Source organism: Streptopelia decaocto (assembly GCF_964273445.1).
Source record: "Streptopelia decaocto genome assembly, chromosome: 7".
NCBI lineage: Eukaryota > Metazoa > Chordata > Aves > Columbiformes > Columbidae > Streptopelia > Streptopelia decaocto.
In genome coordinates this window covers 5271638-5285238 of record NC_138661.1, presented here as the reverse complement: position 1 = coordinate 5285238, position 13601 = coordinate 5271638, and positions in this window count along the sequence as shown.

Here is a 13601-nt window from a genome sequence, read left to right as displayed (position 1 = left end):
GGTTTATTTACAAATCTCTCCAGAATTGGCCTCTTATGGTTAAAAGTGAGGCGGGTGTTGGTTGAAGAAAAGCTGATTTTTGACAAACTCAGCATGAGAATGAGAACAGATGGGGACTTTGATGAATTAGATATTGCTAAATGTTGTCCTGCAAATCAGCTTGGTTCTTCCCTATTAGCATAAGAAGCAGGAAAAAGGATTTAATTTCTCTAAACATTTCCCCTTAATGATCTACCTCTCCAGCTTAGAGATTTATATTGCTGCTTATCAGCAAAGCAGCTGAATTTCTTCCACAGAGAATCGGCTACAATTTTGAGTTGATTTCTGGCACTTCTTCCTCTCTGGAATGAGAACTGTGCTTAGGAGAGGTGGTTGCTGTTTTTTAAATGGTATCAATTCAGGGGATAATGTTTTTGGTTGATTTAATAGGGGTGGTTTTTTTCAGTTTATCTTTTAACAGGTCAAGAGGAGGCACCAGCACATCCTGGAGATGCTTTGGGCTCTTTGCCCTGTCTGGCAGCGCTGCCGGCTCTCCTGCGCCCTGATGCCTTTGCCGTGGTGAATCGCAGCACATGTGGGATGGGGTGACGCTCCTCACTGTCCCCGTGCTTGGGGAGCCATCCCACAGCATCCCACCCTGATGCAGGACATCACTTGCGAAGGCTGAAGGGCATCATGGGAGGTCTTGTCCCACCTGCGCTAAGTGCTGTCCCTCTCTGGTACCTTTTCCAGGTGATCTGGGCTTCTAGGGTGGAGGTTTTGTGTTACAGGGTATGAACAGTGAGTGATGTGGCTCCTGTGTTTTGTCCTGGGGGATTTACAGCCTGGCTTGGTAGGATCCCATAAACATTGAAGACAGCAGAGTAGAGGGGTGTAGAGCAGAGCTGAAGCTGCAGTGAACATCTTTATGGGGGAAGGATGCTGCGCTCAGTAGCTTATTGCTCTTTCTTTGCGGCACCCATTGTCCTTTCCATCACAGGTCAGGAACACAGTCTTCAGGTGAGCAGGCGTGCAGGTCTCCCGAGTTTCATGCTTTTTCCTTTTCACCTTTTGGAGGTCATATTGTGGCCTTTCAGTACTTAAAAGGGGCTGATAAGAACGATGGGGACAGACTTTTTAGCAGAGCCTCTTGCGATAGGACAAGGGTTGATGGTTTTGAGTTAAAGGAGGGGAGATTCAGACAAAATTTAAAGAAGAAATTTTTTACATTGAGGGTGATGAAAGCCTGGCCCACGTTGGCCAGAGAGGTGGTGGCTGAACCATCCCTGGAGACATCCCAGGCCAGGCTGGACGGGGCTCTGAGCAACCTGAGCTGGTGAAGATGTCCCTGCTCATGGCAGGGGTTGGTCTGGATGAGCTTCGAAGATCCTTCCAACCTAAACTGTTCTGTCATTCTATGATTCCTCCATGTCAGTGGGTGGGTGTAGGTCATCTTGCTGGGATTTTTGCAGCTGCAGCGGGGGCTGTGAAAGGGGACGAAGGCTCTGCCATGCTTGGGGATGGAGGAAAGCTGTTGTAGGTGCTCTGGGATTTATCTGCTGTGTAGGCAGGTGGCTGAGAGAAGGAAGCTGGAGCGGGGGCAGCCCCTGGGGCTCTGCCAGAGCTGCTGGCTGTGTGGAGCTCCACTAGGTTTCACTGCAGGCTGTTGGCAAACGCTGGAAGGAGCACGTTGTGGGTGCTCTAGCACTTGATGCTGAATGCTGTTTTGGGCTCTCTCCAGCCCATAATTTGGCAAAAGCTATTTGCTTTTCTACTTCCACCTTGGACCTTCTCACATCTCCTCCTGCCCTGCCTGCCACCCAAGCACTGAAGAGATGCTGCTCTGTGAATGCCAGATGTAGGCGCTAGGTTTGCTAGTGACACTGGGGATGGCAGAAATGACCCTGTTTATCTTCTCCATAAGGACTCTGGAGTCCCGAGGGAACAGGATCCTGTGCTGTTTCACTGTCCCCATCAGAGGGAGGGAGTCTGCAGGGGGATATTTTAACAGCACAGCTTTGACAGTCCCTTTTGCCACTTGTAGGTCTGAGCATGGATGGCGAGATGAAGCAGCCACTTGTTGACCCCTTGAAGGAACCCTCTGTGCAGGTTGGCAGCACTGCAGGGACTGTATCAGTAGCTGGGGACTTGCACAGGCTGTGAACGGTGGCTTATGCATGGGAACAGGGGGAACTACTGCACCCTGGGGGTCCCATCTGCCCTGGGGGGCTGCAAGCGGGGAGGACCCACCAGCTCAGCCTTCCTGAGAAGGACACTGCCTTTCCTTTCACTTCTGGGACTAAAAGCTCTAATCCTTGATATTTTTATTTTATTTTATTTTATTTTTTTTTATTCTCCTCACTCCTCTGTTCCCCTGAAACTGCACAGCTCTGATTCATCATGTTGGTCACGCTGTCTTTAGCCCTGTCCATTATTTTGAAACTACTGTCATCTTCTGCAGTGTATTAGGTACCGCAGCATCTCCGTCTATATTATCCTGTCTTACTGTGTCGAGTCTCTGGATAAATGGAGACTGAAGCAAAGCTGCTGCAGCCAACTGTCTGGTAGGCACTTTAATTTCATGTGCTTTAGTCTGCCTTGAGCACCGGGAGGGAGCAGGGACTTTCTCTTCCTGGCTGTCACTGGGGCTTGGTGTAAGCCTTTGGCATCTCATAGAATAATCTGGGCTGGAAAAGATCTTTAAGAATTTTTTTATGCTGAGGGTGGTGAGAGCCTGGCCCAGGTTGGCCAGAGCAGTGGTGGATGAACCATCCCTGGAGACATCCCAGGCCAGGCTGGACGGGGCTCTGAGCAACCTGAGCTGGTGAAGATGTCCCTGCTCATGGCAGGGGTGGCACTGGATGAGCTTGGAAGGTCCCTTCCAACACAAACCATTCTGTGATTCTATGATTCAAAGTCCAAACCTGAGATCATCTCCCATCCTGCCTTCTCATGGCACCTTCTTGGTGGGGCTGGCAAGGACTTGGTGCCTTGTCACTTGCTGGTGAGCAGATGAGGGTCTTCTCCATGCTTTGGTCTTCTGCTCCCCAGGCTGTTGCCAAGCCCAGACAGTGCTGCCCATGAAAATCCCCCTTGCCCAGACCTGTGCCTTCCTCCATAGCAGAGTGGGCAGGTCCAGCATGGCAGCTCCTCCAGACACCCAGCCCTGCAGGGGTTGCTCTGTGTGAGGGTCCATAGCCTGGTGGCCACTCTTCCCAGGGGAGGACAGCTCTTTTTGCTGTTAAGTACTGAGTTTTGGTGGCTCAGGAAACAGCTGGGCAGCAAGTCCCATTTTTGGAGGCTGCACCAGCAGCAAATCCCAACTGGAGCTCAGCATGCTGCAACCACAACCGGGGGCTGCTAATCCCATCAGATCTGTTAACAGCTCCAGAGGGCGACTCTGAAGGCTCCTTTGGTGTTAGACAAGACCTTCTTAATTGAGTTTCTTTGCTATTTAATTTCACTCAGCTAGAAGTAATGGGAAGGGGTCCAGGCAGAGACTAATAGCCTTGGTGCCCACGGCCGCACGCGTGCTTGCACAGGCGTGAGTCACGGCTTTGCATGCAGACGGGTGATCCCCAGGCCTGGGGGCACAGAGGCTTTGCTTTACTATTGCCTAAGAACCCCCATGGGGCTCTGGTCCTGGTTGCTTTCCTCCAAAGGCAAAAAGCCTGGCTCCAGAGGTCTGATGTCCCTGAGAGCAGCTTGTCTCTGATGATGGCCATGCTGTCCCCAGGGCTGATCCTGACACCCGGCTGCCTCACCGCAGAGCAATCATCTTCTCAGGCTCTCATTGCTGCTGCAGACAGGGTTGCAGATTGCTGTCGGGCAGATAAGTAATTCTGGAGAGTTGAAAAAGCAATCTTTTGTTTCTTGTATTTTCAGCTTTACCTACGTGTGCTGGTGGCACATGCAGAGGGGAATTGCCCTCGAGTAGTCTTCTCCAAGCTGCCTTAGTCCTACCTTTTGCCCTCTGCCTTGCTCAAACCATCCTGGAGAGCATCCTGCTCTGCCACGGAGGGATGCTCCCGGCTGTCCTGTGGAAGGATTTCTGAAGCGACGTGTTGAAACATGCAGGTAAATAGAGAAATGGGAGATATGTGCTGCTTCTTCTAAGTAGCAAGGGATAGGATGAGAGTAAATGGCCTCAAGTTGCACCAGGGGAAGTTTAGATTGGATATTAGGAAAAATTTCTTCCTGGGAAGGGTTGTCGGGCATTGGAACAGGCTGCCCAGGGCAGTGGTGGCATCACCATCCCTGGAGGGGTTGAACAGATGCAGAGATGAGGTTCTGAGGGACATGGGTTCGTGCCAGGGTTGGGTTATGCTTGAACTCAATGAACTTGAGAGTCTCTTCCAATCAAAATAATTCTGTAATTCTATAAATCCACAGGAGACAGATCCACCTGGCTGGACGGAGGAGCACTCAACTGTTTTTTTGGCTCGGTTCTCTGGCAGGGTGTTTTGAAGAAAAGACAGCCTGCAAGATTAAAGGTTTAGTTAATGACTGCACAGATGTCTTGGACATCCGAGATGGTTCATCTAAGCTGTGTCTGTGGAGGTTCCCAGTGACAACTGGAAAGGGTATAGATCATCTTTCCTCTCTCACCCGGTGCCTAATTTAGTCACAGAGGACACTTGTGCATCTTGGGAGCCATGAATCACTCTAATGGGTAGGCTTTAAGCCGAGATGGCAGGCTGGTGTGCTGAGATGGTATCACGTACACTGCTGATCATCTCTTCAGTGGGAAATGAGGCTTTTGTGCATGTGTAATGTGCGTGTGTACAGGATAAATGAGTCAAATGGGCTCTTGCTAAGAAATTTTGCTGGTTTAATCCTGAGTTTGGTCCATGACAGTTGTTATTCTGTATGAGATAAGCTGGAAGAGCAGCAAGCTTGTTCTTCTAACGGGGGAGTGGATGATTCTTGATCAAGACTTCAGCATGCCATCTGTATTCACAACAGCTTGTCTGGCTTCTCCTCCCTGGGTTTTATGTCTGCTTTTCTGTTTTAATCATTTAATTGTATTGGATTTTCTGGAAGGAGAAAGAGTGCCTTTATATGAACTCCTCCTATAAGACTGAAATATGGAGTTTAATTATCTCCCCTTTATTTATTTATTTAAACGTCGTGGGCTTGCAGCCCTTAGCAGGTGCTTCTGCAGCGCTGCTCTCCTCCTCGGTGGGATGCTAAAATGAGAAGCTTCCAGGGGAACATGACTCATTTGCAGTGTGAGTTACTTGTTCTGCGTGGCTGAGAGCAGAAGCAATATCAGAGGAGATGTGATTACTCGCGGCTGCTCCTTCAGTCGGCACCGAGCTCGGAAACCAGGCAGGCAGCACAGGCGCGATCCGGAGCATGGCTGCACGGTGAATTATTGATAAGGGAATAATAGCAACTGGAGATAATCTCTTTTGCACAGTATAGGGAGTAAATATTTTCTGCCGTACAGGGAGTGAGTTTCCCAGTTAGAACTCTTCCCAGCCAAGGGAATAATGGCAACAGGAGGTTTTGCTTGATGGAAGAGCATAGAAAGAAGCTCTGGGAACTACATGCAGCATTGCAAGGAAGTGATTTGGCTGCGACCAAACCTTTCTACCACCTCTCTGGGCAACCTATGGCAGTGTTTCACCAACCTCATTGTAAAAATGACATGGATGCCCCATCCCTGGAGACATCCCAGGCCAGGTTGGACGGGGCTCTGAGCAACCTGAGCTGGTGAAGATGTCCCTGCTCATGGCAGGGGTGGCACTGGGGGAGCTGTGAAGCTCCCTTCTCACCCAAACTATTCTGTGACTCTATGAAAACGAAGTGACATGCCCGAGGTTTTTGCAAGGCACCTGAGAAAGGGCTGGAAAGAGAACTCAGATCTAACAGGCTTCACTCTGGGACTCATAACCAAAACACACCTCTCGCTTCTGCTGACAGTGGGTTCTGCTTGGCTGTTCTACCAGGCTGATCAAACAGCCCTGTGTATCGTCTGACTGTGGAGCCTTTGCTCTCTGTGCCAGTGTCTGGGCTCCGGAGAGACGGGCTAATTGCTTGCTGCATCTTGCTGTGGCACTCCAGAGCTGGATCAGAAGATTGCAGCCTGATTGAAACTAGTTGAGTGGTTCTGAGTTTTTTTTATTTATTCTTAGGTCCTTTGCTCCCACATGGGAGACTAATTGCTTCTCAGCTTCTCCCTGCCATCAGTGCTGTCTTTGCAGGAACCAAAGGATCACTGCATACCCACTCTGCCATTGCAACCATCTTAAAGAGTGGTGTGTACTGAGGGTGTGAGCTAGGTGGGCCTCTGTGCCAGTGGGTGCTTCTAATACGAGTATTTGGCCGTAAAGAACACAATGATGCCAGTGTCCCAGCTGGGGTGTGTGCACCCCCGTCATCATTGATGCATGGAGGGTGTTGGTCTCTTCTACCAAGGAACAAGCAAAAGGATGAGAGGGAATGTCCTCAAGTTGCACCAGGGGAGGTTTAGATGGAATATTGGGAATAATTTCTTCCTGGAAAGGGTTTTTGGGCACTGGAACAGGCTGCCCAGGGCAGTGATGGGGTCACCATCCCTGGAGGGGTTGAATGGACGTGGAGATGAGGTTCTCAGGGACACGGGTTAGTGCCAGGGTTGGACTTGATGATCTGGAGGGTCTCTTCCAACCAAAATGGTTCTGTGATTCTATGACTTTTGCAAGTGCAAGGGATGTGTGTAGGTGAGAAATATGGGCTTGGTGTGGATCAAATTAATCTACTTCCAACATCCCTGCTGCAGACCTTCACCGTCAGGGACTGGGCTGGCCCCTCCAGGCTCGGCTGCCAACCCCGTTTGCTCAAGTCCTTGGCTGAGTGTTTTCGAAGCGTTGTCTGTCACTGTGCGTGGCTGGAAGGGATGCTGGGGAAGTTTCCCAGTTGCAGGGATAGTCATTTTGGGGGTTGTGGCTTGGCTGGGCTGCTGCAGAGAGCCACATCTGGACCCTATTTCTGGGAATCCATAGAGCTGAGCTCTGTGTTCTCACTCAATTACAGTGGGACACTTGTCAGCGATTTCTTGTTTTTGTTTCCTGTGATTTTCCAAGCTTGTTTTTCTTTTTAAAAACGAAAAGAAAAAGCAGGAAAAAAAAACAAAACAAAACAACAACCAACCAAAACCCACAAAAAACCCCAACCAACACAAACTCCAAAGCACGACATGGGTCTGAAGTGTACCAGGAATGGACTTTTTTCTGGGTAGGAATGATGACACTTCAGCTGTAGTGTGGTGTGTGCAGGGAAAACAGGCTTCCTAGGGAGGTGTTTGATGGCCCAAGCCTGTCAGCACTTAAGAGGCTTTTGGACAATGTTCTTGATAATTTGCTTTAACTTCTGGTCAGCCCTGAAGTGGTCAGGCGGTTGGATCACTGTGGGTCCCTTCCAACTGAAATATTCCATTTCATTCCATTCCTGCTGTGGATAAGAGATGCTCTGTGACCTGTTTGTGGGGCAGAGCCCAGGAGCATCTTCAGATCTTTCAGGACAAAAGTGGCCACCGGAGGCAGAATCTGCCCCCTGACACCCTGGTGCTTGCCTGTGCTCTGCGTCACCCTCTGGGTATCCGCACAGGAGACGGGACAGTCATTTACCCAGACCTGAGCAACACAAAATAAAGGTCCAGTAATCTCTGCCTAAAAGCATGTAATTAATTCTGATACACTGAGATAGGAACTTTAAATTGATTAAAGAGCAGGTGTACAAGACAAATACTCAAAGTCTGCTGACATCTGCAGTTTTTACTGCCCTGATACGCATAGGAGCTTTTAAATAATTACATTTGTTATTAACACTGCCAATGCTAATACATACATTTAAAACAGACTGGGGCTGAGTTCTATATGTATTTTTTTAATTTATTGAATCAAAGGGATCACAGCTGGAGATTTCCTTGTTTTGGAAAGAAACTGTTGAACCAGCTGAGCTCATCACCCTCTGTCTCTCCCCCTGTAAGGCTTGGTTTCATCACCTTCTCCAGTAAGAGACCTCATAGCGTGTAGCATTAACAGACCTCACAAATGTCGCAGAGCAACGACTGCCACTGTTGGACCTTAATTTCCCCTCAAATCTGACACCTGTTGATAGACACGGTTGGAACAAGTGCTGCAGAATCGTTGAATCTGGCTTTTGCCAACACATTATCTTTGTCCATGTGCTTTGGATCAAACCCCATTTCTCAACACAAGATCACAATCACTTGGCTACAACAGAGGGAAAAGTTCCTCCTGACCTGGAAACCTTGGCAGCAGGTTGGCAGAGTGGGTGCTGAGCGGCTGCCAGGCTTCTGTGCCCAGGCTTGGCTCCACAGCCATCAGTCCATCACCTGAAAGCTCTTACCTGGTTGGTGGTGTCAGCCAAAACATGCATATGCCCTGATTTCTGGGGCTTCTTCTAAGCATTCGGCGTGAATGTGCCTCATGCTAAAATCTCTTAGGTATTATTTCTGTATTTATACAGGGATGAGCATCATCAGTGCAGACCCGGATTGGTGATCTTGCTCCTCAGGAAGGCTGGCAGGAGACCAGGCAAACAAAAATCATAGAATCACAGAATGGTTTGGATTGGAAGGGACCTTCCAAGCTCATCCAGTGCCACCCCTGCCATGAGCAGGGACATCTTCACCAGCTCAGGTTGCTCAGAGCCCCGTCCAGCCTGGCCTGGGATGTCTCCAGGGATGGTTCAGCCACCACCTCTCTGGCCAACCTGGGCCAGGTTTTCACCACCCTCAGTGTCAAAAATTTCTTCCTCATGTCTGGTCTGACTCTCCCCTCCTTTAGTTTAAAACCATCACACCTTGTCCTATTGCAACAAGCCCTGCTAAACAGTCTGTCCCTACGATGTTTCCCAGTCCCTCTGAGCAGGTACCAGGAGCATGTTCCCCTGCCTGGTAGGACAGTCAAGAGCAAATTTTGCTGACAAGAAAGGTCTAATCTGCTGCTGTAACAAGATCATTTGGGCATTTGCCTTCAGATGATGCTACTCAAAGCCATCTTAGGCTGGTCAAAGCAAGAGTCTGTGTCCTGCCAGCTGCTGGGCTCTAATGGGCACTGCTTTGCTACTGGCATGGAGACAGCAGCTGTTCTCCCTTTCTTCTTGGGGTAGCTGCAAATCACACATTCCAACCTCCTTACCAAATTTTTGGTCTTCCTTGGAGCATCATCACTACCAGAGCAGGCTTTTTGTTCAGGGCTAACCATATCCTGCATCAAATAAAGAGCCCATGCAGGTCAGCATCCTCCCTCTGGCAATGGGAGATGCAACTTCTATGAGACCCCCATGTTCACAGCTGTGCTATGGATGGGGTCTAGGGTGTCAGCATCTCCTGGGCTGGAGGAGCTGCACTGGCAACCTCACACTCAAAGCCTATGGGTAGAGCTTCTATTTGTGGACTTGTCTTTACCACTTTATGAATATTTTTGCTGTCAACTGTATCCTGCCCAGCAAACTCCGCTGTTCAAGGATGAGTCTGTCCTTTGGTCAGTTTTAAATCAGACACCTGATTAATTCCTAGTTTAGATTAAGACCCAAGGGAATGGCAGGAAGATGTGCCAGGGGAGGTTTAGGTTGGACATGAGGAAAAGGTTCTCCACGCAGAGGGTGCTGGACATTGGAACAGGCTCCCCAGGGAGGTGTCACGGCCCCAAGCCTGACAGTGTTCAAGAAGAGACTGGACAAGGTCCTCAGACACATGGTGTGACCTGTGGGGTTGTCCTGTGCAGGGACGGGAGTTGGACTCGAAGATCCTTGTGGGTTCCTTCCAACTGAGAACATTCTATGATTCTGCGATGATTCTCCAGCTGCCTCTTAGTTCTTGCATTGTGAGAAACCCCAAATCGCTTCTCCACACATCTGGTGGCCCCTCACTGGTCCCTGCCATCTGCCAGTCCTTGTCTTTACAGTGTCTCCTGCCTGCACACCTCTCTGCCTTGGATGCAAATTATTTTGCTCTGCATCCCCTCTCCCACGTTGTGGGGAACCATCTGCGTAAAGAAAATCAAGGCTCTCCTGCAATATTTATCACTCAGGAAGGTTCAGCATCTGTTGCCTCCTCTGAAGCTCCTGAGGACCAGCATTCAATGGCTTTATCAGGTCATCTGTGTGACTTCAGAGCTAGTGTCCCGCTGAGCTTCATGGCTGGCCAAGCAGAGAATGACACCAGCCTCTCCAAGAGCCGCTCTGCATCCCAGGGTTGTCCTGGCTGCCATAGTAGTGCAAAAAAAAACCCAAAAAACCCAAAACAAAAAATGGTGGGGGTAGACTTCTCTACCATGATTTATTTTTTTGTTCATCTGCTTTACCAAAATCCCCACCCCAAACCCTCACAAATTCTGGGGCTTGGAGCCTCCCTTCTTGTCTCTTCTTTCCTGCTTGAGGTTTCTGCACATGACCAGATTTCACTGCTCGTGTGGCTCTGGGGAGCATCAGCTGTGGGAATCGCTGCTGCTATTTGGATAAAAACCTGCCTCAGATTTCTCACTTGGTGGGTCTATTTCACATTTCTCTCACACCTTGTGGTAGTCAATTCTTCTAACCTCCTTCTCACCTCATTAGAGCTTGCCTCTTGTACTTCATCTCCCAAGTTAATTTGTCCTGTATCATCTGCTCACTCTTGCCACATAATTATTTTCTTCAAGGCCGAGGAGGAAGCACCTGACAGGAATCCATTGCTACCTGGGTACTTACAGACTGTGTTTGAACAAAAAAAAAAAAAAGAAGATTTTGCAGTTTGCAAGTGCTGCTGTCTCTGACTCCCCACATTCACCCAAATACTCCAGCATCCCATGGGACTGGAGCTTAGAATCATAGACTTATAAAATAATTTGGGTTGGAAGGGACCTTTTTAGGTCATCTAGTCCAACCTCTGCCATGAGCAGGGACATCTTCACCAGCTCAGGTTGCTCAGAGCCCCGTCCAGCCTGGCCTGGGATGTCTCCAGGGATGGTTCATCCACCACCTCTCTGGCCAACCTGGGCCAGGCTCTCACCACCCTCAGGGACAACAATTTCTTCCTCAAGTCTGGTCTGACTCTCCCCTCCTTTAGTTTAAAACCATCACCCCTTGTCCTATCACGACAGGCCCTGCTGAAAAGTCTGTCCCAAACTTTCTTATTGGTCCCTTTTAAGCACAGAAAGGCCACAATAAGGTCTCCCCGGAGCTTCTCTTCTGCAGCTGAACACCCCAACTCTCTCAGCCTGTCCTCCCAGCAGAGCTGTTCCAGCCTCAGACCATTTCTGTGGCTCCTCTGGCCCCGCTCCAGCAGGTCCATGTGTGTCCTGTGCTGAGGACCCAGAGCTGGACCAGCACTGCAGGGGGTCCCACCAGAGTGGAGCAGAGGGGCAGAATCCCCTTGACGTTGGAGAAGGTACCTCGCCCTTGTGCATCCCCTCCAGCTCTGCAGCATCCCACAGGGCACCTGCATTCACCGTAGGGATGAATGGGGCTCGCTGTGGGAACCGCCAGCACCCCATGTTGGCTGGGCCTCTGCCAGTATGCTCACCGCTTTGCATCCAACTGAATGAGCACCCAAGGGTGTTTTTATTCTTGGGACTGACTGGCCGCATCTCAGGTTTTGCCCTTTCCCGTTTGCCAGTCTGAGATGTCTCATTCAGTCTTAGGGTTGCTCTGAATTGCAAATCCCCCTGAGTCCCCAGTCCTGACTTGTGTGTCACTGCCTAATTCGTGGCCCTGGGGACAAGGGGTTCAAATACAGCCCAGGAGGAGAGTCACGACACAGGGAGAGGAGAGCGGTGAACGTGTCTGGGAACAGAACAGCCTGCTTAGACCATGGCCATGATTTGAGCTATATGGGATGCATCACCACCTCATGGGGGCAAGAAGGAGACAGGCAAAACCAAACCACCCATCCAACCCCTCTCCAGGAGCATCTCAGATGTTTCAAGCTCCTGCCCAGGAGATGTGAGGCTGGGTGACCCACCAGACCCTGGCTTATCTGCAGCAGAGTCTGGGGGTCATTTTAAGCCCTTGTTGATGATCATCTGGTTTATCTGTAAAGCCCAGGGAGGAAAGTGGAGCCACAGCAATCTGGAAACAAGACACAGCAAGTCTCACAGCAGAGTCCTGAAAATCCTCTGATCTATATGGGGGCAACAACACCAGAGGACAACACAGCAGGACCAGAGCTGCTCTGGGTCAGGAGCAGCCAGAGCCCCTCGTGGGTGCTGAGGTGCTGCAGGAGCAGAGGCTGACCCGGGCTGGAAGGTGACATGACAATGGGGACATGGGGGATTCCCATGCTGTTGCTTGAAAAAACACAGAGGAGTAGAGGAGTCTCTGCTTCATGCCATTTTTTAAATTTTTTTTCTTTTTTTCTTTATATTTTTTATTTTTTCCTTTTTTCTTCTTGTTTTTGCCTTTGCTTTTGTTTTATTTTTATTTTTATTTTTTTATTTTTAATTTTCATTTTTATTTTTCCTTCTTTTTTCTTTTTCTCTTTTTCTTTTTTCCCTTTTTCTCTTTTTTCCACCTTTTTTTTCTCTTTTGTCCCCATTTTTTTCCCTTTTTTCCCCTTCTCCCCCATTCCCCCCCTTTTTTAAACCCTTTTAAAAAAATATATATATATATATTTATGATCAGCATCAAACTCTGTCTTTGTTTCTTGTTTGTGCCTCTGTTTCCAAGGCCCTAAGGGTATAAGAGAAGTTTCTGGGCCTTAGAGAGGCAGAGCCAGACCAGTGGGGCAAGAGCTGGACCAGCTCGGGGTCAGATGAGGGGACCCCTGGCCCATCCTCAGCTGAGCAAGGCTGATGGTGGGGACTCAGGGACCTGTCACAGCCTGGCAGGGGGCAGCTGGCAGGGGGGACACGTCTGTATGCGGTGCCACCGGGGTGCTGTGCGCCCTCTCTAAAGTCATTAATAAAATTCAAAAAAGCATTGAGATCAATCCTGGTGCCAGCTTGGCTCATCAATACTTCAGTGCTCTCTCCTCACCACTCCCTTTGAAGGGATTAATTAAATACGCACGTCGCTTCTCAGACGTGTGCAATGAGGGGTCAGGCCGGATCCTCCATGCTTCTCGTCCGCAAAAATAACACATCTGCAGCCGTGTTTCTCCCTCCTGGACACCCATGGTACATCCTGATGTCCTGCTGCATCAGCAGCTGTGACTGGGGAAAAGCCATGCACTGATGACAACAACTCTGTCCATGGACCATGGGGCTAGCAAATAGTCCAGATCACCTCCTTCCAGAAGCAAACACCTGTTTGCCAATAGATGGGATGTTCCTGGGGAAGGTAAGGAGGGACTTTTCCATTTTAGCCCAAGGCAGCTGTCAGATTCAGCTCAGGTTGGGATGACAGCAGTGATTTGATTGGATTGGTCTCTTTGGAAAGTTCTGCTGAGAAGGTCCCTCTTTCTCCATCCTCTCCCATGGAGGATGCACCTATCCTGCTGCTGTACCAGAGCTAGTCGCAAGTCTCCTCCTCATCCCATGCCAGCTCCATAGGCTACTGGGCATGGGGCAAGCAGAGCCCTACTCCCAACACCAGTGAGCTTTGGGACCAGGTCCCATGAGAGTTGTGCCAGGGGAGATTTAGATTGAATATTCAGGAAAGTTTCTTCCCAGAAAAGCTTGTTGGGCTTT